Source organism: Panulirus ornatus, chromosome 22 (assembly GCF_036320965.1).
Source record: "Panulirus ornatus isolate Po-2019 chromosome 22, ASM3632096v1, whole genome shotgun sequence".
In the NCBI taxonomy this organism is placed as follows: domain Eukaryota; kingdom Metazoa; phylum Arthropoda; class Malacostraca; order Decapoda; family Palinuridae; genus Panulirus; species Panulirus ornatus.
This window is the reverse complement of record NC_092245.1, coordinates 20,869,841-20,897,505: the sequence shown is the minus strand read 5'-3', so window position 1 is coordinate 20,897,505 and position 27,665 is coordinate 20,869,841. Positions and strand designations below refer to the sequence as shown.

At 47.5% G+C, this 27,665-nt stretch overlaps 1 long non-coding RNA gene across 4 annotated transcripts in view; it reads right to left on the bottom strand.

The window, feature by feature from the left end:
• Window positions 1–26,758, bottom strand: part of LOC139756620 (uncharacterized) — a 47,021-nt gene extending 20,263 nt beyond the window's left edge. For all 4 annotated transcript variants that reach the window (XR_011714396.1, XR_011714397.1, XR_011714399.1 and 1 more), the window contains exons 1-2: window positions 26,668–26,758; window positions 20,127–20,486 (exon numbers count right to left, since the gene is read on the bottom strand). This is a non-coding gene — a long non-coding RNA (uncharacterized lncRNA). The remainder of the gene's footprint in view (window positions 1–20,126; window positions 20,487–26,667) is intronic.
• Window positions 26,759–27,665: the final 907 nt, after the last annotated feature.

Sequence of the window (27,665 nt, the reverse complement as noted above, 5' to 3'; positions counted from 1 at the left end):
TCTTTCTAGACCAAATCATTGCCCTTTGGGGTGGTCATAGCTTAGCATATTGCTCCCTTCTGCTACGCAAGGATCCCGGGGATCGATCCTGGCTGTTGGAGGTTTGCATGTATATGGAAGTGAGCGTTCATATGCACTATATTCGTACACATATACGTTCGTGTTGTACAGTTAGGTTCTGTTAAATGCTATCTCCTGGATGGGTGAGCTTATGGGCACTGACCAGTGGAGACCCCGTTGCTCACCAGCGTGAGACGAAGGGTATTCGATTACATAGTATTCGAATAGTCATTTCCCCATTAGGGGACGTTAGCGTTAGTGCTCCCGCCTACTACACAGGGGTCCCGGGTTCGATCCTAGCAGTTGTAGGTTTGCATGTTATATGTAAGTGCGCGTTCATATGCACTATATTCGTGTGTGTATATATATATATATATATATATATATATATATATATATATATATATATATATATATATATATATATGTACATATATATATATATATACATATATATCTTATTTTCAATTCAATAGGTTTATCGACGGGTGCAATTTTCTATCGTCCATTCAGAGCGCCGCAGGTCGATGAGCCAGAGGTGTCTGCGTCCACACACGACTCTTGACTTACAGAGAACCACTGAAGAGCTCTCTTGTGCAGCGCTGGTGATGAGGGGGAGTGTTGGATCCCTGGCCCCGGCCTCACACACTCTCACCAAAGGTACCACAGCAGGTGGATCCCTGGCCCCAACCTCGCACACTCTCACCACAGCTTCCACAGCAGGTGGATCCCTGGCCCCGGCCTCGCACACTCACCACAGCTACCACTGCAGGTGGATCCCTGGCCCCAGCCTCGCACACTCTCACCACAGCTACCACAGCAGGTGGATCCCTGGCCCCAACCTCGCACACTCTCACCACAGCTTCCACAGCAGGTGGATCCCTGGCCCCAACCTCGCACACTTTCACCACAGCTTCCACAGCAGGTACCTCTCTCATCACGCATGAGAACATATGATACCCTTCCACTTGAAGACAAATTTTCCAGCAGGATATCTTAGCAAATCTAGGGGGGTCACTCCGTGAATTGTTAACTTGCCTTATGTACGGTAATGAGAGTTTCTCTTGATTACGGACGATCTTGGTCATTAGGGAAAAACTCCAAAAGGAGTACTTTTCCAATAATTCTAGCACTTCTGCTTTCATGAAGTAAAGCATTATCCCACTCTCTGCCAGAGTACAACGAGTGAAGATTATCTCAAAATCCATCTTTAGGAAAATTGAGAAAACCAGTCCATAAGAACTTAATAGAAAATGCGATACTATGTCATCAGTTTTTCACTGATGAGAAAAAAATCAAATGAATGAGACGTCATGCATTACGAAGCCATTATACACATTCATACCTACACAAATGCTAAGAAAAATCAAAGAATGGTTGTGAGTTCGTAAATGAAGATAATGCGCTTATCCACAGGTTATCACATACAACCAAACCCCAATGCAATACATTACGTTCGTGGCAGTACCTGGGGAAGCCACATAACAGAATACCTGATATTCCATGACGATGTGCTGAGAAAAAGTCGAAATTTCCTAAAACGTTATTGAGAATGTGTTCGTCACGATAGACAACCATGGGATAGGGAAGACTGATGAGTTATTAGGCCGGGAAATATGCCGCCAATGGATATCTCAATCAGGAAATGTAAGATGAGGAATGAAGATAAATGTTTAGCTTACGAGAGAGAAATTTTGAAATATGAGACAAATATTAGAAATGATGAAATCATAGGAAAAACCATCAAGAGAAGCTAAATACACAAGGTCGTATTCATAGAAATCTTTTAGTGAAGATTTTTGACCAAATGATATTAAAAAAAAAGATGGTACAGAAAAGATAGGAAAAATAAGAGGAAAATTATATTCGACCATTTCTCACCGAGGGAAACAAAAATCCTTCTTAAATCATTTCCTCTTAAGAGTAAAATATCTTCATTTCGGAGGCAGTAAAGACCTTATTGAAGGAAGAGAGATTTATTAACTTCTCAATCGTTCTTCAGCTTCCAACGGTGTTTACAGGGGCGAGAAGTGAATCATACTTCGTAAGAAAGCGACAGACGAGGAGGATATTTTGGCAAGCAGTGAGGTGAGAGACTGGACGTCTATGTACGTGTTGAGGGTAAGTCACCCAACCATCTTGTGTTGACGAGTGTTCATGTGTGTGTGTGTGTGTGTGTGTGGCAGGAGGAGGACCTGGCATTAGTGGGAAGGGGCGAGTTTGTGGTAGCAGGATCACTGGAGTGGTAACTGTGGAACGATGGAAGTGCAAGTACTTTCCGTCTTGTGTGTGTGTGTGTGTGTGTGTGTGTGACTGTGTTACAAGGTACGTTTTGCACTTGTGTCTGTCTCTGAACCTTGTGTGTGTATATATGCACCGTGTCTTTGTCCTATTTGTGTACATACACGCACACGCCCCAGCTGAAGCCTGGTACCTATTTATCGACGATTCCTGAGGGAGGGATGAACACCTGGGTTAGATGTGGGCCGACTGGCTCGTCCAGGATTCGAATCCACGCATGCCCAACCCCGGCTGGATCCGTAGAAACTCTTGGTCAAGCATGCTAACCTAACCTAACCACATGTGACCCCGCGTTAGTTTGCGCTTGCTTAGTTTTAGACTATCATAGTAGTCACAGTTATTATTTACTAATTAATTACTTGGCCATTTCCTTTCGTGTATGTGTTGGCATACACGCACACACATGTACACAGACAATACCTAGTTGATCATCAATGGTTCTCTTAGTCTTTCTCGGAGCTCACCCGGCCGCATCACGACTCATCCCATTTAACTTTTTTCCCCCTGTTGTCTCCAGCTGTCAATGTGGGACTTCAGAAAGTTATCTTGCCTCCTACAACTTTCCATTTGAACGACAGCTGAACAACACACACGAAAGGTTTCTTCTCCAAAAGTTCTGATTGGAGGAGAGAAGTTAGTAGCTGCTTACAATGGACAATTGTTGGTATAAGACATACCTTATCTTTCAGAATAACATGCCTCTAAACCAAGGCAGATAAAGTGCCTTACATACGGACGAGACGTTCTTTAAGGGAATTAAAAACATGAATAATAAAGTTCGTTTCTTTAGGTTTATCTAAGCGTTGCTCTGACTTACTCTTTTCCACTGTGAATATTCGCATTTATTCCCTGTATGTTTTACTCCTTTATCATCTGAGTGACATGGAGATTTGTAGCCGACATGATGTAGGTAAAGTATAATCTGAATTTGATTAGTACCAGCATCGTAGACCTTGTCTATGATGCCTCACAGGCTGAACTCGCAGATGATAATGCTCCCTGCAGGAGCGTACTTGATCGAAAATTAAACAGGAAATGAGTGGAGGTCTTGGCAAAAGCCACAGCTTCCCTCCTGCTGGGGTGAATGCACAACACCAGACACAAGCCTTCCTCCTGCTGGGGTGAGTATACAGCACCAGACACAAGCCTCCTTCCTGCTGGGGTGAGTATACAGCACCAGACACAAGCCTCCCTCCTGCTGGGGTGAGTGTACACCACCAGACACAAGCCTCCCTCCTGCTGGGGTGAGTGTACACCACCAGACACAAGCCTCCCTCCTGCTGAGGTGAGTGTACACCACCAGACACAAGCCTCCCTCCTGCTGGGGTGAGTATACAGCACCAGACACAAGCCTCCCTCCTGCTGGGGTGAATGCACAACACCAGACACAAGCCTCCCTCCTGCTGGGGTGAGTATACAGCACCAGACACAAGCCTCCCTCCTGCTGGGGTGAGTGTACACCACCAGACACAAGCCTCCCTCCTGCTGGGGTGAGTATACAGCACCAGACACAAGCCTCCCTCCTGCTGGGGTGAGTGTACACCACCAGACACAAGCCTCCCTCCTGCTGGAGTGAGTGCACCCCTCTCATACCTCCCGCTCCACCTGCCACATGGGATAAAATTGGTAACAGGTTGTTGGCCTAACTTTTCCCTTCCGCTCAGGTATTTTTTAGAACTCTATGGAGAAGTATTTTACCGAGAACTCCAGCTTTACAGAGGGCAAAGAACTCTCGGAAATATTTCTATGCCTTAATCATGCGTCCATTGATGATGGTCGCTAAGTCTTGGGCTCCGGTAGTTTCGTCCGTACGGTACAGTTTCGTCCGTGTGGCAAAGTTTCGTCCGTGCAGCAAAGTTTCGTCCGTGCAGCAAAGTTTTGTCTATGCGGTAGAGTTTCTTCAGTACAGTACAGTTTCGTCTAAGCGGTACAGTTTCGTCTGTGTGGTACAGTTTCGTCTGTGCGGTACAGTTTCTTCAGTAGAGTACAGCTTTGTCTGAGTGGTACAGTTTCATCTGAGCGGTACAGTTTCGTCTGTGCGGTACAGTTTCCTTAGTACAGTACAGTTTCGTCTGAGCGGTACAGTTTCGTCTCTATGGTACAATTTCGTTTTTACAGTACAGTTTCGTCTACACAGTACAGTTTCGTCTGCACAGTACAGTTTCATCTGCACAGTACAGTTCCATCTGCAAGGTACAGTTTCACTGCACTCGCTGAAACGCCTATGATAGAAAACTGACCCAGGATAATAATCCGATATTCACTATGGGTCTAAGCGTCTTGTCACCCATAAACCAGTACTCGCTTTTTCTAAAAACTTCGTCTGTCTCATCTATCAGTATCATTAAATCGGTTTCAGTTTACTAGGAATAGATAAGCTTTATATATTTTTTTTTCTTTTTTTTCATACTATTCGCCATTTCCCGCATTAGCGAGGTAGCGTTAAGAACAGAGGACTGGGCCTTTGAGGGAATATCCTCACCTGGCCCCCTTCTCTGTTCCTTCTTTGGGGAAAAAAAACAAAAAAAACAAGAGGGGAGGATTTCCAGCCCCCCGCTCCCTTCCCTTTCAGTCGCCTTCTTCGACACGCAGGGAATACGTGGGAGGTATGCTTTCTCCCCATATCCCCAGGGATATCTTTATATATATGTATATTCATACTGTCCAACCTGGTGCGGGCAAAACATGTGAAGGCCGTTTAAAGTATAAAAGATCAAGGTGTTAGTCGACCTTAAGCTCACTTGGAGGCAGAGAGGTTATACAAGGAGGAGAAAAAAAAAAAGAAAAAGTTGGAAGAGAATTCTACAGCTTTACCGTTTGAGGATAGAAGGAGGTATTATAACGGTCAATTCTCCTGTGGCCGGTCTGTGCATGGAAACTAGAGGAAGGAGTAACCAGACGCGTGTCTCGGATTCAAGTCTTGACGGCAGAAACACATGCCAACCAGCTCGAAACACCAATGGTCAAAATGACGCTAACAGAAAACGCGAAGGGGAAGGAGACTCGCAGTGGTCAGAGAGGGGATAAATACAAAGAGGCGATGACAGGAGACCTAATAAGACGCGAAGCTTTTCAACTCCAATCCCAGAAATGGATTTGGACGCGAAGAACAGATCCAGATGTGTGAGTAGTACTTCATGTAAGGTCATATAGAACCCCAGCTCACGGGAAGAACAAGTATGGCATCTGCACGACAGCCTCCAGGCTATAGGGGGAGCGTTTCTCTCGCCTATGTGGTTTTTCTAGGAGACAATGAAGGATATGGTTATCCGCAACAGGTTTATGTTATCATAGGGTCGTAATGTTGTGCTTTGGAGCAGAAAAGAGGGGATTTAAGTGACAGACATATATATTGCGTTTTAGCGTCTTTATATTCCGTTTGGTTACCTCTCTTCCACTAAGATAACGCACAGTTTCGACGTGTGAGGAGAGCAAGGGTTCATTACGAGAGGGAGAACAGGCATTAGAATGGGGAGGGGAGGCAACGCGAGATGAAGTATGCAGATTGAAATCCGCATAAGAATGAATACGATTAGGAACTGATGAAGGGAGACAATTCAGGGAGAGAGGGAAGAGAGTAGGAGAATAGGACAGAACCCTGTGGAACACATTGTTGATAGGACGAGAGGGAAAGAACGCTTTATCAACAACTATCGTAATGAATCGGTCAAAGACGAAGCTACGCTACACGGAATAGTGAAAAGAAAAAAAAGATGTCAAAGGTACGGAAGTTTTGAAAACAAAGACTTGTGTCACACTCCGTCAAATGCGTCTGGGATGTCAACAGCCGAGACCAAATTTCCACCAGAATCCCTAGGAAAGGAAGGCCAGAGGTGAGCCACACAGGAGAGAAGGTTACGGGAGATATCTCATATCGAAAAACTTATTGGTGGTCATAGAGAAAGGGTTTGGGACTCTAAGTCTCTGGGAAAGTGAGAGTTAAGAAGAGTTTCACAGACTGGCGATAACAGAAGTGAGATCAATGGGTTATTTGTTGATCGGTCGGGACGGTCTCTTTTCTTCGGGACGGACGGCGCCCAAGGCATGCCTCTGGGAGGAGGGAAGGGTTCGTCTTTTGTTTTGTTTTTAGACAGAGGCAAAATGGGCGAGAAAGAATCGGAGAGTGAAGCTATCCTGTTCGTTGTCAGTCGGACAGCGGAGGACAGTAGCTCAGCTACTTTGCTTCTCACAGCCAAGGTTACTTGTCGTACCTTGTCCTTGTGTACCAGTTGCCTGGTGTACTAGTTGTCAGTGTATCGCCTAAACATTAAACCGAGTGTCATAATATCAAACTGAGTATATCATATAAATTGTCAACCTCTTCAGTGTTTGTACAAGACTGAACCGCTTCAATGGTGACCCCGAAGATCCTTTTTTTTCTGGGGGGGGGGGGGATTTAACCATGCTTGGGAGAGACAACCCAGATCAACAGAACGCAGTTTCACTCTAACTACCCAACTTCTGGACATCACAGCCCCAGGTGTGGTTTGGACAAGACGAAGCCCAATTCCACATCCGCTAGATAACTGCCACCGTCACCAAGTAATATTACTACGTGGTCAGAGCACTAGATCAGGACAACGCGGGCCGCCTCACCGATTACCTCCGCCAGCCACCAACAAATACGATGAAATCAAGACGCTCCTCAACGACACATTTGGTCTCAGCGTCCGTGACAGGGTGGCAAAATTCCTGCTCGTGGAGGACCTCGGCGACAACAAACCGTCCGTGCTTCATCTTCGAACAGGTCTTCCTCGAGCTGATGCCTGAAGACATCCGCCTGCTCCTTGCGGATGACGATTTTACCAACCCTTGACGGCTGGCAGCCCGTGCGGACGTGCTGTGGCAGGCCAAACAGCAGGGTGGAACCACCATCAACCGGGTGGCGGCTGTGCCTCGGCAGGTCATACGGGCGGGCCAGGAGTCCACGGAAGGAGAGGCAACGCCGTCGGCCCCGAACGCCGCCAGGAAGGACAAGTGATACTACTACCACTGAAGGTGGGGCTCCGAGGCCCGCCGTTGCCGACCACCCTGCACGCATCCAGGAAACGTCTCGATCGGCCATCGCCAATAGCAACTGCGGCCGGCAATCGCCAATGGCAATTGCGGCTGGCCATAAACATCGCCTCTTCTATATCTGGGATCGTCATTCGGGGTGTCGTTGTCTCGTTGACATGGGAGCGCAGGTCTGTGTTTTTATCCCCACGGACCCCGGCACTCGTTTTCGAAAAGAGGGGGCATCCCCTGACCGCCGCCAAAGGTAGCAACATAAAGGCATACGGGGTTTGCGCGATCCCGCTTAACTTCAACTCCTGTCGTTTCAAATGTTCCTTTACCATCGTTGACGTCTCAACCCCAGCTGGGCGCCGACTTCCTAAGGACATCGTCTCGTAAATTCTGAGACGTTCCAGACAATTATCTTGCGCCACACGGTATCGACAGCGCCCAACCTTCTCCGACAACGAGTACGCCAGGATCTTGGCCGATTTCCCAGACATAACGCCCCAGTTCACAACGGTTAACCCCAAACGTTGGGTGAAGCACCATATCCCCACCTCCGGGGCCGACACTCCATGCTCCTGAACGCTGGCTGCTCCCCGACAAACTCAACTGGCCAAAGACAAGTTCCCGAAAATGTGGAAATGGTCAAAGTGCGCCGCCCAAGCTTTCCAACTGCTCATGGATACGGTGGGCCATTAGCAGGTTTGCCAAACCTATTACAGGTGAAGGGACTTCAAGAGTTTGTCGGCATGGTCAGCTTCTACCTCTGCTTCATGCAGGCAGCCTGCCAGGATCATGAAACCGCTGTTTAAGGTCCTGGCCAACAAGTCGAAAGAACTCGTTTGGGACGACGCGGCCACGACCGCGTTCAACAGCGCCAGCGCCAAGGAAGCGCTGGCAAAGGCAACGATGATGGTACATCCACCGGCTAACGCACCAACAGCTCTCAAGGTCGACGCATTTGCCACAGCCGTGGGCGGAGTGCTCGGACAACTGATCAATGGCTGCTGGCAGCCCCTCGCCTTCTTCAGCCGTCACCGCGATCCAGTAGATGAGCATCCGCTCCCCGGCCAGCCGACCCTAGCCTACCTCATCGCGATCCGATAGACGACCTGCCGCTCCCTGTCCAGCCGATCCGGGGCCACCTCACCAATCCTGGGACATCGCTTGGCGCCTGACCGAACCCACCCTACCTCACCATGATCCATTACAGAAGCCACCACTCACCCGCCTATTCTAGCCAACCTCACAATGACCCAGTGTAGTAGCTCTCCGCCCAGCCGACCGTAGCGTATGAAATCTTACCTAACCTCCCAGAAGCAGATAATTATAATGGAAATGTACCATTAGCATTGCAGTCTGCTAGTATGAGAACGCGCGGAGTTGCCATGTATAGGAAAGGTTGGGACAGTAGGACGAACTCTCACCACAATTTCTGATTTCTTTCACTGGCAACATGAAGCTTCAGTAGGACCCAGTGGTCTGTTACTGTTTGTGTATTGCAAATCTGAAACAAAAATAGTCATTCAACTGAGCTAAACTGGCAATTTACCAATACCATGTTAACTGAAATAACATGTATGTCGGGTTACACGTTCCACGATGAACAAACAAAAGCTGTCACCTGAAGGTATAGTAATATACTCCAAAAGTCTCTGTCCACCGAGTTCATAAGTTCTGTACATTTTCTACCCGTGGTAACTACAATAAGAGTTGTCAAAAACTCCAAGAACTCCAAACGATAGTTTATCACTCATTCTACATTGGTTACAGCCATTAATCTCCAAGTATGTTACTCATACTTGGCTAGAAATAAAACCTTTGTTTATGTCAACATCAATCAACTCCGAGCCAAGGGCACGAAGCTGGCTGGCAGCTACCGAGCCGGCGACCGTTCACCTGTGGTCACACAAACGAACCTTTCCACCATCACTTGTGTCAGTAAACTCAGTTTTACCTAGAGCGTCTCAGTGACCAGTATCTTACTTCTTCACTAGTTCCCTTAAGAATCAACCGCCTCACTTCCCGAACCCTTGTCGCGAGACTGTCACTCACAACAACCCAGGAAATGAAGGCAAGAATCATAAAGCAAAACAACTTGCTGACATCACTTATGCTGGTTCTCCTGATTGGTAGCGCACTGGTTATACCGTTGTTGACTTCCAATCCATTGGTCCTGGTCCAATATCCAGCTCGCCTACCATTTCATGTCAAGGGACATGTCCCTTAATGACAGGATGCCTCCAGAATATAGATTGTTATTCGTTCCATCGGTGCTCGCTTAAGTCTCACACGCGTCCCCTTTTTTCATTACCCAGTGTTGGCATGTAAGAAAATATGTAGAGAATTTTCCATCCAGAGAAGGAGGGCAATGGACACCTCCAGACAAAGAGGGCAATTGACACCTCCAGACAAAGAGGTCAATGGACACCTTCAGACAAGGAGAGTAATGGACACCTCCAGACAAGGAGGGCAGTGGACTCTATCTCCAGGCATCACCGTGACCCAGTGCAGTAACTCCCCGCCAGGGGGGATTTCAACATGCCTGGGAGAGACGACCCAGATCAACAGAACGCAGTTTCACTCTAACTACCCAACTTCTGGACATCACAGCCCCAGGTGTGGTTTGGACAAGCCGAAGCCCAATTCCATATCCGCTAGATAACTGCCAACGTCACCAAGTAATATTACTACGTGGTCAGAGCACTAGATCAGGACAACGCGGGCCGCCGCTCCTCAACGACACATTTGGTCTCAGCGTCCGTGACAGGATGGCAAAATTCCTGCACGTGGAGGACCTCGGCGACAACAAACCGTCCGTGCTTCATCTTCGAACAGATCTTCCCTGACCAGATGCCTGAGGACATCCGCCTGCTCCTTGCGGATGACGATTTTACCAACCCTTGACGGCTGGCAGCCCGTGCGGACGTGCTGTGGCAGGCCAAACAGCAGGGTGGAACCACCATCAACCGGGTGGCGGCTGTGCCTCGGCAGGTCATACGGGCGGGCCAGGAGTCAACGGAAGGAGAGGCAACGCCGTCGGCCCCGAATGCCGCCAGGAAGGACAAGTGATACTACTACCACTGAAGGTGGGGCTCCGAGGCCCGCCGTTGCCGACCACCCTGCACGCATCTAGGAAACGTCTCGATTGGCCATCGCCAATAGCAACTGCGGCCGGCAATCGCCAATGGCAATTGCGGCTGGCCATAAACATCGCCTCTTCTATATCTGGGATCGTCATTCGGGGCGTCGTTGTCTCGTTGACATGGGAGCGCAGGTCTGTGTTTTTATCCCCACGGACCCCGGCACTCGTTTTCGAAAAGAGGGGGCATCCCCTGACCGCCGCCAAAGGTAGCAACATAAAGGCATACGGGGTTTGCGCGATCCCGCTTAACTTCAACTCCTGTCGTTTCAAATGTTCCTTTACCATCGTTGACGTCTCAACCCCAGCTGGGCGCCGACTTCCTAAGGACATCGTCTCGTAAATTCTGAGACGTTCCAGACAATTATCTTGCGCCACACGGTATCGACAGCGCCCAACCTTCTCCGACAACGAGTACGCCAAGATCTTGGCCGATTTCCCAGACATAACGCCCCAGTTCAAAACGGTTAACCCCAAACGTTGGGTGAAGCACCATATCCCCACCTCCGGGGCCGACACTCCATGCACCTGAACGCTGGCTGCTCCCCGACAAACTCAACTGGCCAAAGACAAGTTCCCGAAAATGTTGGAAATGGTCAAAGTGCGCCGCCCAAGCTTTCCAACTGCTCATGGATACGGTGGGCCATTCGCAGGTTTGCCAAACCTATTACGGTGAAGGGACTTCAAGAGTTTGTCGGCATGGTCAGCTTCTACCTCTGCTTCATGCCGGCAGCTGCCAGGATCATGCAACCGCTGTTTAAGGTCCTGGCCAACAAGTCGAAAGAACTCGTTTGGGACGACCCGGCCACGACCGCGTTCAACAGCGCCAGCGCCAAGGAAGCGCTAGCAAAGGCAACGATGATGGTACATCCACCGGCCAACGCACCAACAGCTTTCACGGTCGACTCATTTGCCACAGCCGTGGGCGGAGTGCTCGGACAACTGATCAATGGCTGCTGGCAGCCCCTCGCCTTCTTCAGCCGTCACCGCGATCCAGTAGATGAGCTTCCGCTCCCCGGCCTGCCGACCTTAGCCTACCTCATCGCGATCCAATAGACGACCTGCCGCTCCCTGTCCAGCCGATCGGGGGCCACCTCACCAATCCTGGGACATCGCTTGGCGGCTGACCGAACCTACCCTACCTCACCATGATCCAGTACAGAAGCCACCACTCACCCGCCTATTCTAGCCGACCTCACAATGACCCAGTGTAGTAGCTTCCCGACCAGACGACCGTAGCCTGTGAAATCTTACCTAACCTCCCCAGAAGCAGATAATTATAATGGAAATGTACCATTATCATTGCAGTCTGCTGGTGTGAGAACGCGCGGAGTTGCCATATATAGGAAAGTTTGGGCAGTAGGGCGAACTCTCACCATAATTTCTGATTTCTTTCACTGGCAACATGAAGCTTCAGTAGGACCCAGTGGTCTGTTACTGTTTGTATATTGCAAATCTGAAACAAGAATAGTCATTGAAATGAGCTAAACTGACAATTTACCAAAACCATGTTAACTGAAATAACCTGTATGTCGGGTTACATGTTACACGATGAACAAACAAAAGCTGTCACCTGAAGGAATAGGAATATACTCCAAAAGTCTCTGTCCACTGAGTTCATAAGTTCTATACATTTTCTACCTGTGGTAACTACAATAAGAGTTGTCAAAAACTCCAAGAACTCCTAACTATAGTTTGTCACTCACTCTACACTGGTTACAGCCATTAATCTCCAAATATGTTGCTCATACCTAGCTCGAAATAAAACCTTTATTCATGCCAACATTAATCAACTCGGAGCCCAGGGCACAAAGCTGGCTGGCAGCTACCGAGCCGGCGACCGTTCACCTGTGGTCACAAAAGTAATCCTTCCACCATCACTTGTGTCAGTAAACTCACTTTTACCCAGAGCGTCTCAGTGACCATTATCTTACCTCTTCACTAGTTCGCTTAAGAATCAACCACCTCACTTCCCGAACCCTTGTCGCGAGACTGTCACTCACAACAACCCAGGAAATGAAGGCAAGAATCATAAAGCAAAACAACTTGCTGACATCACTTATGCTGGTTCTCCTGATTGGTAGCGCACTGGTTATACCGTTGTTGACTTCCAATCCATTGGTCCTGGTCCAATATCCAGCTCGCCTACCATTTCATGTCAAGGGACATGTCCCTTAATGACAGGATGCCTCCAGAATATAGATTGTTATTCGTTCCATCGGTGCTCGCTTAAGTCTCACACGCGTCCCCTTTTTTCATTACCCAGTGTTGGCATGTAAGAAAATATGTAGAGAATTTTCCATCCAGAGAAGGAGGGCAATGGACACCTCCAGACAAAGAGGGCAATTGACACCTCCAGACAAAGAGGTCAATGGACACCTTCAGACAAGGAGAGTAATGGACACCTCCAGACAAGGAGGGCAGTGGACTCTATCTCCAGGCATCACCGTGACCCAGTGCAGTAACTCCCCGCCAGGGGGGATTTCAACATGCCTGGGAGAGACGACCCAGATCAACAGAACGCAGTTTCACTCTAACTACCCAACTTCTGGACATCACAGCCCCAGGTGTGGTTTGGACAAGCCGAAGCCCAATTCCATATCCGCTAGATAACTGCCAACGTCACCAAGTAATATTACTACGTGGTCAGAGCACTAGATCAGGACAACGCGGGCCGCCGCTCCTCAACGACACATTTGGTCTCAGCGTCCGTGACAGGATGGCAAAATTCCTGCACGTGGAGGACCTCGGCGACAACAAACCGTCCGTGCTTCATCTTCGAACAGATCTTCCCTGACCAGATGCCTGAGGACATCCGCCTGCTCCTTGCGGATGACGATTTTACCAACCCTTGACGGCTGGCAGCCCGTGCGGACGTGCTGTGGCAGGCCAAACAGCAGGGTGGAACCACCATCATCCGGGTGGCGGCTGTGCCTCGGCAGGTCATACGGGCGGGCCAGGAGTCCACGGAAGGAGAGGCAACGCCGTCGGCCCCGAACGCCGCCAGGAAGGACAAGTGATACTACTACCACTGAAGGTGGGGCTCCGAGGCCCGCCGTTGCCGACCACCCTGCACGCATCCAGGAAACGTCTCGATCGGCCATCGCCAATAGCAACTGCGGCCGGCAATCGCCAATGGCAATTGCGGCTGGCCATAAACATCGCCTCTTCTATATCTGGGATCGTCATTCGGGGTGTCGTTGTCTCGTTGACATGGGAGCGCAGGTCTGTGTTTTTATCCCCACGGACCCCGGCACTCGTTTTCGAAAAGAGGGGGCATCCCCTGACCGCCGCCAAAGGTAGCAACATAAAGGCATACGGGGTTTGCGCGATCCCGCTTAACTTCAACTCCTGTCGTTTCAAATGTTCCTTTACCATCGTTGACGTCTCAACCCCAGCTGGGCGCCGACTTCCTAAGGACATCGTCTCGTAAATTCTGAGACGTTCCAGACAATTATCTTGCGCCACACGGTATCGACAGCGCCCAACCTTCTCCGACAACGAGTACGCCAGGATCTTGGCCGATTTCCCAGACATAACGTCCCAGTTCACAACGGTTAATCCCAAACGTTGGGTGAAGCACCATATCCCCACCACCGGGGCCGCCACTCAATGCTCCTGCACGCTGGCTGCTCCCCGACAAACTCAACTGGCCAAAGACAAGTTCCTGAAAATGGAGGAAATGGTCAAAGTGCGCCGCCCAAGCTTTCCAACGGCTCATGGATACGGTGGGCCATTAGCAGGTTTGCCAAACCCATTACAGAAGGGACTTCAAGAGTTTGTCGGCATGGTCAGCTTCTACCTCTGCTTCGTGCAGGCAGCCGCCAGAGCCATGAAACCGCTGTTTAAGTTCCTGGCCAACAAGTCGAAAAAACTCGTTTGGGACGACGCGGCCACGACCGCGTTCAACAGCGCCAAGGAAGCGCTGGCAAAGGCAACGATGATGGTACATCCACCGGCTAACGCACCAACAGCTCTCAAGGTCGACGCATTTGCCACAGCCGTGGGCGGAGTGCTCGGACAACTGATCAATGGCTGCTGGCAGCCCCTCGCCTTCTTCAGCCGTCACCGCGATCCAGTAGATGAGCATCCGCTCCCCGGCCAGCCGACCCTAGCCTACCTCATCGCGATCCGATAGACGACCTGCCGCTCCCTGTCCAGCCGATTCGGGGCCACCTCACCAATCCTGGGACATCGCTTCGCGGCTGACCGCACCTACCCTACCTCACCATGATCCAGTACAGAAGCCACCACTCACCCGCCTATTCTAGCCAACCTCATAATGACCCAGTGTAGTAGCTCCCCGCCCAGCCGACCGTAGCCCATGAAATCTCACCTAACCTCCCCAGAAGCAGATAATTATAATGGAAATGTACCATTGTTATTGCAGTCTGCTGGTGTGAGAACGCGTGGAGTTGCCATGTGTAGGACAGGTTGGGCAGTAGGGCGAACTCTCACCACAATTTCTGATTTCTTTCACTGGCAACATGAAGCTTCAGTAGGACCCAGTGGTCTGTTACTGTTTGTATATTGCAAATCTGAAACAAAAATAGTCATTCAAATGAGCTAAACTGGCAATTTACCAAAACCATGTTAACTGAAATAACCTATATGTCGGGTTACATGTTCCACGATTAACAAACAAAAGCTGTCACCTGAAGGAATAGTAATATACTCCAAAAGTCTCTGTCTGTCCAGAGAGTTCATAAGTTCTATACATTTTCTACCTGTGGTAACTACAATAAGAGTTGTCAAAATCTCCAAGAACTCCTAACTATAGTTTATCACTCACTCTACACTGGTTACAGCCATTAATCTCCAAATATGTTACTCATACCTAGCCAGAAATAAAACCTTTATTCATGCCAACATCAATCAACTCCGAGCCAAGGGCACAAAGCTGGCTGGCATCTACCGAGCCGCCGACCGTTCAACTGTGGTCACACAAAACTAATCTTTCCACCATCACTTGTGTCAGTAAACTCAGTTTTACCCAGAGCGTCTCAGTGACCTGTATCTTACCTCTTCACTAGTTCCCTTAAGAATCAACCGCCTCACTTCCCGAACCCTTGTCGCGATACTGTCACTCACCACAACAACCCAGGAAATGAAGGCAAGAATCATAAAGCAAAACAACTTGTGCTTACATCAGTTTCTAAGAACACTTATGCCGGCTCTCCTGATTGGTAGCGCATTGGTTATACCGTTGTTGACTTCCAATCCATTGGTCCTGGTCCAACATCCAGCTCGCCTACCATTTCATGTCAAGGGACATGTCCCTTAATGACAGGATGCCTCCAGACCATAAATTGGTATTCGCTTCATCGGTGCTCGCTAAAGTCCCACACGCGTCCCCCTTCTTCATTACCCAGTGTTGACATGTAAGAAAATATGTAGAGAATTTTCCACCCAGACAAGGAGGGCAATGGACACCTTCAGACAAGGAGAGTAATGGACACCTCCAGACAAGGAGGGCAGAGGACTCTATCTCTAGACATCACCGTGGCCCAGTGCAGTAACTCCCCGCCAGGGTGGATTTCACCATGCCTGGGAGAGACGACTCAGATCAACAGAACGCAGTTTCACTCTAACTACCCAACTTCTGGACATCACAGCCCCAGGTGTGGTTTGGACAAGCCGAAGCCCAATTCCACACCCGCAAGATAACTGCCAACGTCACCAAGTAATATTACTACGTGGTCAGAGCACTAGATCAGGACAACGCGGGCCGCCTCACCGATTACCTCCGCCAGCCACCAACAAATACGATGGAATGAAGACGCTCCTCAACGACGCATTTGGTCTCAGCCTCCGTGACAGGGTGGCAAAATTCCTTCATGTGGAGGTCCTCGGCGACAACAAAGCGTCCGTGCTTCATCTTCGAACAGGTCTTCCTCGACCAGATGCCTGAGGACATCCGCCTGCTCCTTGCGGATGACGATTTTACAAACCCTTGACGGCTGGCAGCCCGTGCGGACGTGCTGTGGCAGGCCAAACAGCAGGGTGGAACCACAATCAACCGGGTGGCGGCTGTGCCTCGGCAGGTCATACGGGTGGGTCAGGAGTCAACGGAAGGAGAGGCAACGTCGTCGGCCACGAACGCCGCCAGCAAGGACAAGTGATACTACTACCACCGAAGGTGGAGTTCCGAGGCCCGCCGTTGCCGACCACCCTGCACGCATCCGGGAAACGTCTCGATCGGCAATCGCGAATAGCAACTGCGGACGGCCATCGCCAATGGCAACTGCGGCCGGCCATCGCCAATGGCAATTGCGGCTGGCCATAAACATCGCCTGTTCTATATCTGGGATCGTCATTCGGGGTGTCGTTGTCTCGCTGTCACGGGAGCGCAGCTCTGTGTTTTTATCCCTACGGACCCCGGCACTCGTTTTCGAAAACATGGGGCATCCCCTGACCGCCGCCATCGGCAGCAACATAAGAACATACGGGGTCTACGCGATCCCACTCAACTTCAACTCCTGTCGCTTCAAGTGTTCCTTTACCATCACCGACGTCTCACAACCCCAGCTGGGCGCCGACTTCCTAAGGACATCGTCTCGTAAATTCTGAGACGTTCCAGACAATCACCTTGCACCACACCGCATCGACTGCGCCCAACCCCAGTTCACAACGGTTAACCCCAAGCGTTGGGTGAAGCACCATATCCCCACCACCGGGGCCGCCACTCAATGCTCCTGCACGCTGGCTGCTCCCCGAGAAACTCAACTGGCCAAAGACAAGTTCCTGAAAATGGAGGAAATGGTCAAAGTGCGCCGCCCAAGCTTTCCAACGGCTCATGGATACGGTGGGCCATTAGCAGGTTTGCCAAACCCATTACAGTGAAGGGACTTCAAGAGTTTGTCGGCATGGTCAGCTTCTACCTCTGCTTCGTGCAGGCAGCCGCCAGAGCCATGAAACCGCTGTTTAAGGTCCTGGCCAACAAGTCGAAAGAACTCGTTTGGGACGACGCGGCCACGACCGCGTTCAACAGCGCCAAGGAAGCGCTGGCAAAGGCAACGATGATGGTACATCCACCGGCCAACGCACCAACAGCTCTCACGGTCGACGCATTTGCCACAGCCGTGGGCGGAGTGCTCGGACAACTGATCAATGGCTGCTGGCAGCCCCTCGCCTTCTTCAGCCGTCACCGCGATCCAGTAGATGAGCATCCGCTCCCCGGCCAGCCGACCCTAGCCTACCTCATCGCGATCCGATAGACGACCTGCCGCTCCCTGTCCAACCGATCCGGGGCCACCTCACCAATCCTGGGACATCGCTTGGCGCCTGACCGAACCCACCCTACCTCACCATGATCCATTACAGAAGCCACCACTCACCCGCCTATTCTAGCCAACCTCACAATGACCCAGTGTAGTAGCTCTCCGCCCAGCCGACCGTAGCCTATGAAATCTTACCTAACCTTCCCAGAAGCAGATAATTATAATGGAAATGTACCATTAGCATTGCAGTCTGCTAGTATGAGAACGCGCGGAGTTGCCATGTATAGGAAAGGTTGGACAGTAGGACGAACTCTCACCACAATTTCTGATTTCTTTCACTGGCAACATGAAGCTTCAATAGGACCCGGTGGTCTGTTACTGTTTGTGTATTGCAAAATGAAACAAAAATAGTCATTCAACTGAGCTAAACTGGCAATTTACCAATACCATGTTAACTGAAATAACATGTATGTCGGGTTACACGTTCCACGATGAACAAACAAAAGCTGTCACCTGAAGGTATAGTAATATACTCCAAAAGTCTCTGTCCACCGAGTTCATAAGTTCTGTACATTTTCTACCCGTGGTAACTACAATAAGAGTTGTCAAAAACTCCAAGAACTCCAAACGATAGTTTATCACTCACTCTACATTGGTTACAGCCATTAATCTCCAAGTATGTTACTCATACTTGGCTAGAAATAAAACCTTTGTTTATGTCAACATCAATCAACTCCGAGCCAAGGGCACGAAGCTGGCTGGCAGCTACCGAGCCGGCGACCGTTCACCTGTGGTCACACAAACGAACCTTTCCACCATCACTTGTGTCAGTAAACTCAGTTTTACCTAGAGCGTCTCAGTGACCAGTATCTTACTTCTTCACTAGTTCCCTTAAGAATCAACCGCCTCACTTCCCGAATCCTTGTCACGATACGGTCACTCTCCACAATAACCCAGGAAATGAACGCAAGAATCATAAAGCAAAACAACTTTCGCTGACATCACTTACGCCGGCTCTCCTGATTGGTAGCGCACTGGTTATACCGTTGTTGACTTCCAATCCATTGGTCCTGGTCCAGTATCCACCTCGTCTACCAATTCATGTCCTGGGACATGTCCCTTCCTGACAGGATGCCTGCAGACCATAAATTGTTTTTCACTCCACTTTGGCTCGCTAAAGTCTCACACGCGTCCCCCATCTTCATTACCCAGTGTTGGCATGTAAGCAAATATGAAAGAATTTTCCATCCAGACAAGGAGGGCAATGGACACCTCCAGACAAGGAGGGCAGTGGACTCTGCCTCCAGACAACCTCACCGTGACCCAGTGCAGTATCTCCCAGCCAGGCCAACCGTGGCATATGAAACCTGACCTAACTTCCCCAGATCATCATAATGGAAATGTACCATTATCATGAGCGATGACCCCACTGTCCAGATTCTAAATCAGAAACCGACTGTTGCTCAAATTCATCTTCATAAAAGCTATCCCCACTCAAGGATCTTTATATCAAGGCCTGATTTTCATAGAGGATGTCTCGTTTCCGCAATACGACTACTTCTCAGGACTCATTAACAAACTTATCCCTTTTCTTTATTCCTTTAATACGAACCTGGTTCTACTAAGGAATACATTCTTAGGAAATGCACTCGGAACCATTTTGATCAACTATATCAGTTTATTACTTGGCATCATACTATTTGTAATACAGAATCGAGGATGGAGACTACAGTCAAATGTTTAATCTTGAGTCGAGGTTTCAAGCTGACGACTCGACACTGTGAAAAGTCAAGGGTTTACAGCAAGACTAAAGAGCTTAAGACAGACGAAGCCACAGGTAAGATAAAGGCTTACTTGAGCACTTATAGATTTTGAGCACCAAAGTCGGGCCTCCCTCAGACGTTTCCTGCAAGATAAGGCCAGCTAATCCATCCACCTAAACCCGATCAAGATAGCTGTCCGGTGTCTGACAAGCGCCTCAAGGTGCTTTGATCACACGTGATGAATCTGTTTGGCGTCACCCCCTGTACCTGTCTTATATATATATATATATATATATATATATATATATATATATATATATATATATATATATATATATATATATATATATATATATATATATATATCATATATAATTTATATATATACCAAACAAGTGAGAAAGGAACAAACATTTTCTGATATGTTGAAAATCTTTGTCATTTCTCCTATACATTTTTCCTTTTGAAAAATTCATTTCCTGAATGATTCAAGAAGTTACGTTATGTATAAATGCTTGTTGAAGTCCAGAACACTGCGTCTGCGAATGGGATGGAAAATCCACGTCAACTACACCGTAATTTTTATCCAGCAGCTGCAGTCGTTAATATCTCAAAGTTCGATAGACTGCAAATACTTACGCGGGTCGAACGTGAGTCTGATGTGGGCGAGGACGTGGGCGGGGTTGGTCGGCACCAATGTGAAGTTGAAGGGTGGTCCGTGGCCCAGCGCCCACACTTCGTAGTCCGTGGCTGTGAGGACCCCAGGAAAGTGGGAAGCGCGACCTCCGTCACATGCAGGAGGGTGGGCTGAAGGAGGGCGAGGTGTGCAGTCGTTGACGTCTGTGACAGTGATGGTGAGGATGGCGGTGGAGGTGAGTGGCGGGTGGCCGCGGTCCACAGCAATGATTTCGGCCACGCCCGCACCTCCGCCAGGAGCCTCACGGTCCAGGGCGCAATACAGAGGACCCTTCACCCTACGTGCCCTTTGCTTTCCTCACGCTATGGGGTGAAAACAAAAGAAAAACGTCAAAACCAAGAGAACTGAAGTCTTTAACACGTATAAACAATAATCTATGAATAGGAAAGGTTATCTAATGTTAACCTGAGTTTTGTTCGTGAATACTGTAAATCATGGCTTATTGTTTTACCAATAATACTAGGACACATCTGCTGTAAAACATTTATTTGCATGATTACGATTCAATCTGGAAAATCATGTACGTAAATATGCTGACAAAACAAACTTTGACACAACACGAAACTTGAACCTATACCACTGATCACACACGTACACACACAAACGAGCATTGTGATTACATGCAAATATCAATGTTCTGCAAGTTGCCTATACGAGTTCATGGGCAAATTACCATTCGAACATCCACCTGTTTGCAAGGTTCAGTTATGTTTTTCCGACGGCTTATGATTTATTTTGCAAGATTCTGACCATTTTTTTTCTACAGCAAATCGCTATGTTTTGAGATATTCCCGCCCTCCTCCTGTGGAAACCGAGGTTTCAGGCTGGGAAATAAAAAATGTAATCTGCGATGAAAATAAATGTCAGATTCATTCTCAAGATATCTTAACCCATCGGAAAAACAATTTCAACCCAACCCAACCTAACTAGGACAGGATATCCAAAATGGAAATAGTACCAATTAATAATCAATTTCTAGTACATATCATAATCGGTCACAATGCCAACACCAATAGTTTACTGGTGAATTACGTCGTCACATGTCACCAACTGACTAGGATGCTCCAATTCAAGACTGACTACTAAAAACTATGATCATAAATAAACATATACACAAGAGTAAAACATATCCTACCGAGCATTATTTACATCTTTCAGTTCAACCAAAGATATTCAAGTTAAAATATCAAACTACAAACTCTCTTGTCAATAAGACTCCATGAATTTCATCCACCACAGCCACCTATAAGACTTCTTTGCCTTATAACTCAACTAATCAACCAGAATCTAGCATAGAATATTCCCTTCTGCCTTCACAAAACATATCTGTTAAAACCTTGATATCCACTGTCATCATGAAGTAAGTCCGCGCAAGCATTCCCTTCGCTTGCAAATAGTTGGACATGACTGGAACCAGGAACCTTCGCCATTTCACATCGAACCTGACGCTCAAACATAAACAAAAGATCATGGAGATACGCAGGGCGTCACTCTTTTACACACCTCATCCTTGTACAGTGAAGACACACGATGATATATACTTTATATCAACATTACTCAATTTCAGCGTCAATAGATCCCGTACAATATACAATGATATACAACCAAATTACATATTGGAAACAATAGTTTCAATACACTTACGTAACCACAAATTTGCTGCTTTTAAAAAATATTGAATAAAATACTAATTGTTAAACAGAAATTAACATACAAATATAAAATGATCAGCATGACTGTCACTCTGGTTGCGTGTTCACATGCATTATACATGATATACGCACTCTTCCTGCATTCCGGATATATTATGGGTTATTGCATTCAGTCCTCAGCCGTAGCAGCTAACTCTTACCACTACTGTTTTCTGTCATGCAGCTGATGATATCAGTCGGACGAGAATCATCAGGACGTAGGAGGAGACTGGGAAAACAGTTACTGACACTGAATAGGAGACGTGATTTTATCAACGTGCTATACACACGGTATAATGCTTCCAAACACGAAGCCATGTCAGGCGGATGGTGACCTCCGCTGTAATCAAACGGGCCTGTCCATGACCAACCTGACCAAGAGGGTCATCAGAGCCGAAGACAAGACTTACGACATATGACTACGGACCCTGGCATCGTCCGACAGGACCTTCTTTGGGAGCATCTCCAGCCTCCACTACACTCCTGTAGGCTAGATTCTTGAGGCCACCGGAAAGGCTCGAAATTAGCATTAATGCCGGAGCCTCCTAGAGCCACCTGCAAGCTGTCCATGCCGCCAATGCGCAAGCTATGGACGGGGTAGGTTGCTCTGAGAGGCTACCTGCATCCACCAGTCCTTCAGCCCTACACACCATATGACTAGACCAGAGGGACCCGCTGTATATACAAAGCGGGATGGTGAACCACTCCAGGTATAGCCCGAATATCCTTTCTTAGGTTGGCCAACACTCCGGAAAGATCGATCATCTGCGCCATCACGGAGGACACCAAAACCTGAACATCAAAGAGGGACTGCCGGTTGTGATCCAGTTGGGATGGACACGTAGGGCGGGTGTCCCGTGCTGGAGAGGCCGATGCAACTAATAAAGAACTGGACCTCCCGCCTGAACAGCTCTCCTCCCTACAGCGGGTTTGGAGGCTTCATGGAAGAGCCCCGTGGTGAAAGCGTCCTCCGTCGCTCATCAGAGGTCGATGATGTCCTTGAACCAAGGGTCAGTGTCTCGGTATGGGATGATGAGGATGAATGAGACTCTGAATGGTGATAGATTCTTAGTGGCACTCCTAGAGCCAGGTCCGCCCACACCAAACGCGGACTTGTATACTTCGAGGCAACAGAAGCAATGATCCAAGTACACTTGGAGCTCCTTTTAAACAAGACATATCAAGTCAACTACCTCCAACCCATGGATCTCGTCTACTCTTTCAGAGAAGACATCACTCTGGGTCACATCAAACACCTCATCAGTGAAGCAAGAGGCATGGGCGGAGAAAAATAGAAGACCTGTACTGTGGCACAATTTGCCACAGCACACCTTGGCAGCAGGTGGTGTCGCCACATCCCCTGCACAGCAAACGAAGCGGAGAGCACCCCAGAAGGCAAGGACTCCATCTTTAATTTCAAACACATGACTCGCCATGAGATTGTCAGAATGAAAGACAGTAAAGCATAATATATTGTTTAATAGCTGCCTAATTGACTATACCACTAGCGTAAACACTCCCCTGGCACAAGAACAGAAACACATAAGGCTGCTAAAGGCAACATCTTACACAATTACAAATTGGTGAAACAACTTCGACATCAAATTCAAACATTGGTGTGAAGAGAAACTAGAGGAAGAAAAGTTCAAATAAAAGAAAATATGAAGTAGAACAATTATGGCGAGAGCCTAGATGGGGACTGTAATCGTACATAATGACACGCCGAGTAAAACCTCAAGACCGATTGACAAGGAAAAAACAACAGAGATTGTCTCAGTGGTAACAAGAATGTTGCTCATTGCAAGACGAGTAAACACTACGACAGCAGGCATCACAGACATGAAAAGCATTGGGCGTTATAATGCAGCCATCAGTGGAGTCGGAGAAGTTTCCACATGGCGACCCTGCGCAGTGTCAGTGCGCACTTGCTTATGGCCACCGCCGCTAGGGAGCGACGGTGGGTTAACTTGGGTCGAGTTTTCGAGTATGTTGACACTTACGACACTTAATTTTCATTTTCCTGAATTCTACGTGATAAATGTGTTGTTACATTAGTAAGCGTAGAGTATAACTATATAATTTCTTTTTTTTTTGTTTCAGTGACTTTCTAAACCAGTTGGTTTAAAGTAGCTTGCAAAAATTCAGCCGTTGCACACCAGCGAATGAGCTGGACCAGTTAAAATGAGCATATCATAGAACACAGAACCCAGTCTCCACCAGAATTCGTAAGCAGCGAATTCTAAAGCTTGGGAGGAAAGCAAGTGGCTTACCACTGGTCACAAGCCCACCAAACCTTTCGTTTGCGACTGGCTAGCAGTCTTCGTCCCTTCGGGTGCGAAGACTCAACGTTTGGGCAGAACCCACCAACTGTTGCAGTTCACTAGTAGCGAAGCAAGGCGGAGGTCCGCCTTATCCTACTCCTTTGACGATGAGCTCACACAACCTCCCTCCCTTGATGGCGCGAGTGAGAGCGAAGCACCTACACTGAATATCACAGTGTAGGAACACAACCATCAGTCGAGTCACAACAGATAAGATCACACAATCATACACAGTGTCACTGCGCGTGTAGCTGTGACCACGGCCACTATGAAGCAGTGGTGGTTGGCCTGAGTCACATTTTATGGTTTAAACTTTTTTCTTTATAATTTCGAGTCAAGGTATAATTACAATAACTACTGCTTTTGGTAACGATGGCTTTCAGTGATGTTGCTTTATAGTAGCTTGAAGAAATTCAAGCGTTTAAGGCCAATGAAGAGGCCAGACCAGTACAGTAGGTACATCATACAACAATGAATCTTCACTAAAAATCGTAGAAGGCTAATGGTATAGCTTATGAGCAAGGCAGGAGGCATGGTGAAGCGAATTCCATTAGCTTTGTCTCAGTTACGAACTAGACAAATATTCCTGGGAAAATACTACCACTTAACACTGGTATCACGCCCACCAGGAGAAACGCGTCTGGTGTTCAAGCTCTCAGAAGCGGCTGTCTACCAGTTTGGGACGTGCGGAAGTGAAGTTCGAGGGAAGAACCAGGTTTTAGAACCCACGAACCGTTGCACTTGGCCAGCAGCGAAGCATGGCGGTGCGCATCTATGTTACTCTTAGAAGGCTGGGTTCACTCAACCTCTTTCCCCAGTGTGCGACTTTTAAGGGCGAAGCAATCACACTTTACAGAAAACAATAGTAGTCAAGGTGATCTACTGAATGTAAACTCCATCATGAGCTTGTCCCAAGCACACGAAAACACAACACTGCACTACACGAACTTCACTGCACATGAAACAACACTTCAGTGGTACAATACTGAACACATGGGCTACCAGACGCAACCCTTGGCACATCTAAAAATTTGAGAAACATATTCAACACCAAATTTTGAAATGATTGAAAAATCCGAAGAAAACATTAATCGAGAAATGAACTAAAGGAAACAGAAAAAATAGAAAAGTGGAACATGACGTTCCAATCAAAACAACAATGGCGGAAGCTTACCATGGAACTGTAATCTGAGATGATGACAGGCTGACTAACACCTCAGTGAAGACCGATGACCACGTAAAGACAACAGAAACTTCGCCATGTTGCTGACCAAAGTGTAACTTACTGAAGAGATGGGTAAACACCACGTCAGCAGGCAACACAGACGGGAAAACCACAGCGAAATATCCCAGTCATCAGTGGAGTTGGAACAGCTACGACTGCACATAGCCCTGCGCAGTGTCACTGCGCATGTAGTTATGCCCACCGCCGCTAGCGAGCAGTGGTGGGCTTGCCTGACTGACGTCTCTGAGTATATTCATTCGTTCGGAACTCTTATTTTCATTAAGCTAAACTCTATATATACAAATTTATATTATGGAGACTTGAATATGACGATGTTTTATTGGGTTTGATAGCATTCAAAACTTGCCGTTTTGAAACGGAGGAAATTCCGGCTTTTTACACAACTAAGGCAGCCAAGCACTTGAAGTTGGCGAATCATAGAAGAGCACAGAACCCAACATTTACCACAAATTCCAAAGCCCACTTCTAAAGCTTGGAAACCAAGTAGGACGCAATGGTTAGTGAATTCCATTAGCTTTGTCTATGAACTGGGCAGATGCACCAGAGAAAACACTGCCGCTTAACAATGGTTATTGAGCCACAACATGAAAACGAGCTTGTGGTTCGGGCTCTCACAAGCGGCTGGCTACCAATTTTTGCCCTTACGGAAGACAAACTAGAGCGGTATAGAACCAAGGTTCAGAACCCACGAACCAATGAAGTTCGTTGGCAATGAAGCAACACTGTCCGTTCCTCTGCTACCACTGCGGAGCTGGTCTCACTAACAATATTCAGAATGAGCCACTGAAGGTAAACTTTACCCTGACCCCCCTAACCCTGAGCACACGGACACATAACAAAGCATTGCATTAAGTTTGGAAAAACACTTCCTTTGTAAACACTTCACTGAGTGAAAAACGCCCCATAAACATTGCTTTACACTTAAAACCAATGAACATACAAGTCTACCAGAAGCAGTACTTCATCTATATCTAATAAACATACGACACCAAATTCAAATATATGTGAATAATACGAAGAAAGCAGGAAAGGTTAACTAAAGGTGGAAAAGCTGAAAGAAGAGAGCTGAACATGGCATTCTAAACGAAACAAAAATGGCATCCCAGCTAGGAGCAGTGTAACCCTTCCTACGTATTGATACGTGGAATAAAAGCTCAAGGAAGCCCAGTTGTCAAGAAAAGATGCACAGAAACATTACTATAGTGCTACGCAAAGTCTGACTTACCGAAAAGACGCGTAGACATTACGACATCAGGCAACACAAGACTTGAAATACAGAGCGTAAAAACACACGGCCGTCTTGGAAGGCGACACAGAGAAGACTGCAAATGGCGGCCGTACTCAGCGAGAAAGAGATACAAAGAAGAGTAATTTAAGACTTTGACATACTAATTTTTGTGATGCTTACAGTAACGACATCTGGAGGGGGGCATTAAGCACCATTAGAAAACGGGAAACATAAACCTTAACTACCAGAGAAAACGAGAAACTTAAAGGTAACTCTGAGATATTCAAATTTTCCTTAATTTCTGCAGAGAATAAAGTCTTTTGATCTATTTTGTGTGGTAATTATGTACATAGGTCCTGAGAATATCTTCGGTTTGTGCTGGTAATTTTTCGTAATGTAGATTTCCCTAATACTCTTGCATTTCACTTCATGCTTGAACATTGTGGTAAAAGAAACAAATGATCCTGTAATGTTAGTTTGGTGCTATACAGTATTGATAAACATACATCATAACATATTTTTTTCACTTAAGGTAGACAATAGATATGTATATGAACAAAGTGCATATGAACGCGCACCCTCATAGAACATACTAACGTCCAACAGCCAGGATCGAACCCGGGACTCCTGTGCAACAGGCGGGAGCGCTACCGCTAGGCTATGATCACCCCTAACAGGGAAATGACTATTCGAATACTATGTACTCGAATACTCTTCGTCTCACGTTGGTGAGCAACGAGGTTTACACCGGTCTTTCCCCATCAAGCCCACACAGCCAGCAGATAGCATTTTACCAAACCTAACTGTACAACGCGGAGGTATATGAATACGAACAAAGTGCATATGAACGCGCACCTTCATAGAATATATATATATATATATATATATATATATATATATATATATATATATATATATATATATATATATATATATATATATATATATTCCCTGCGTGTCGTAAAAGGCAACTAAAAGAGGAGGAAGCGGGATAA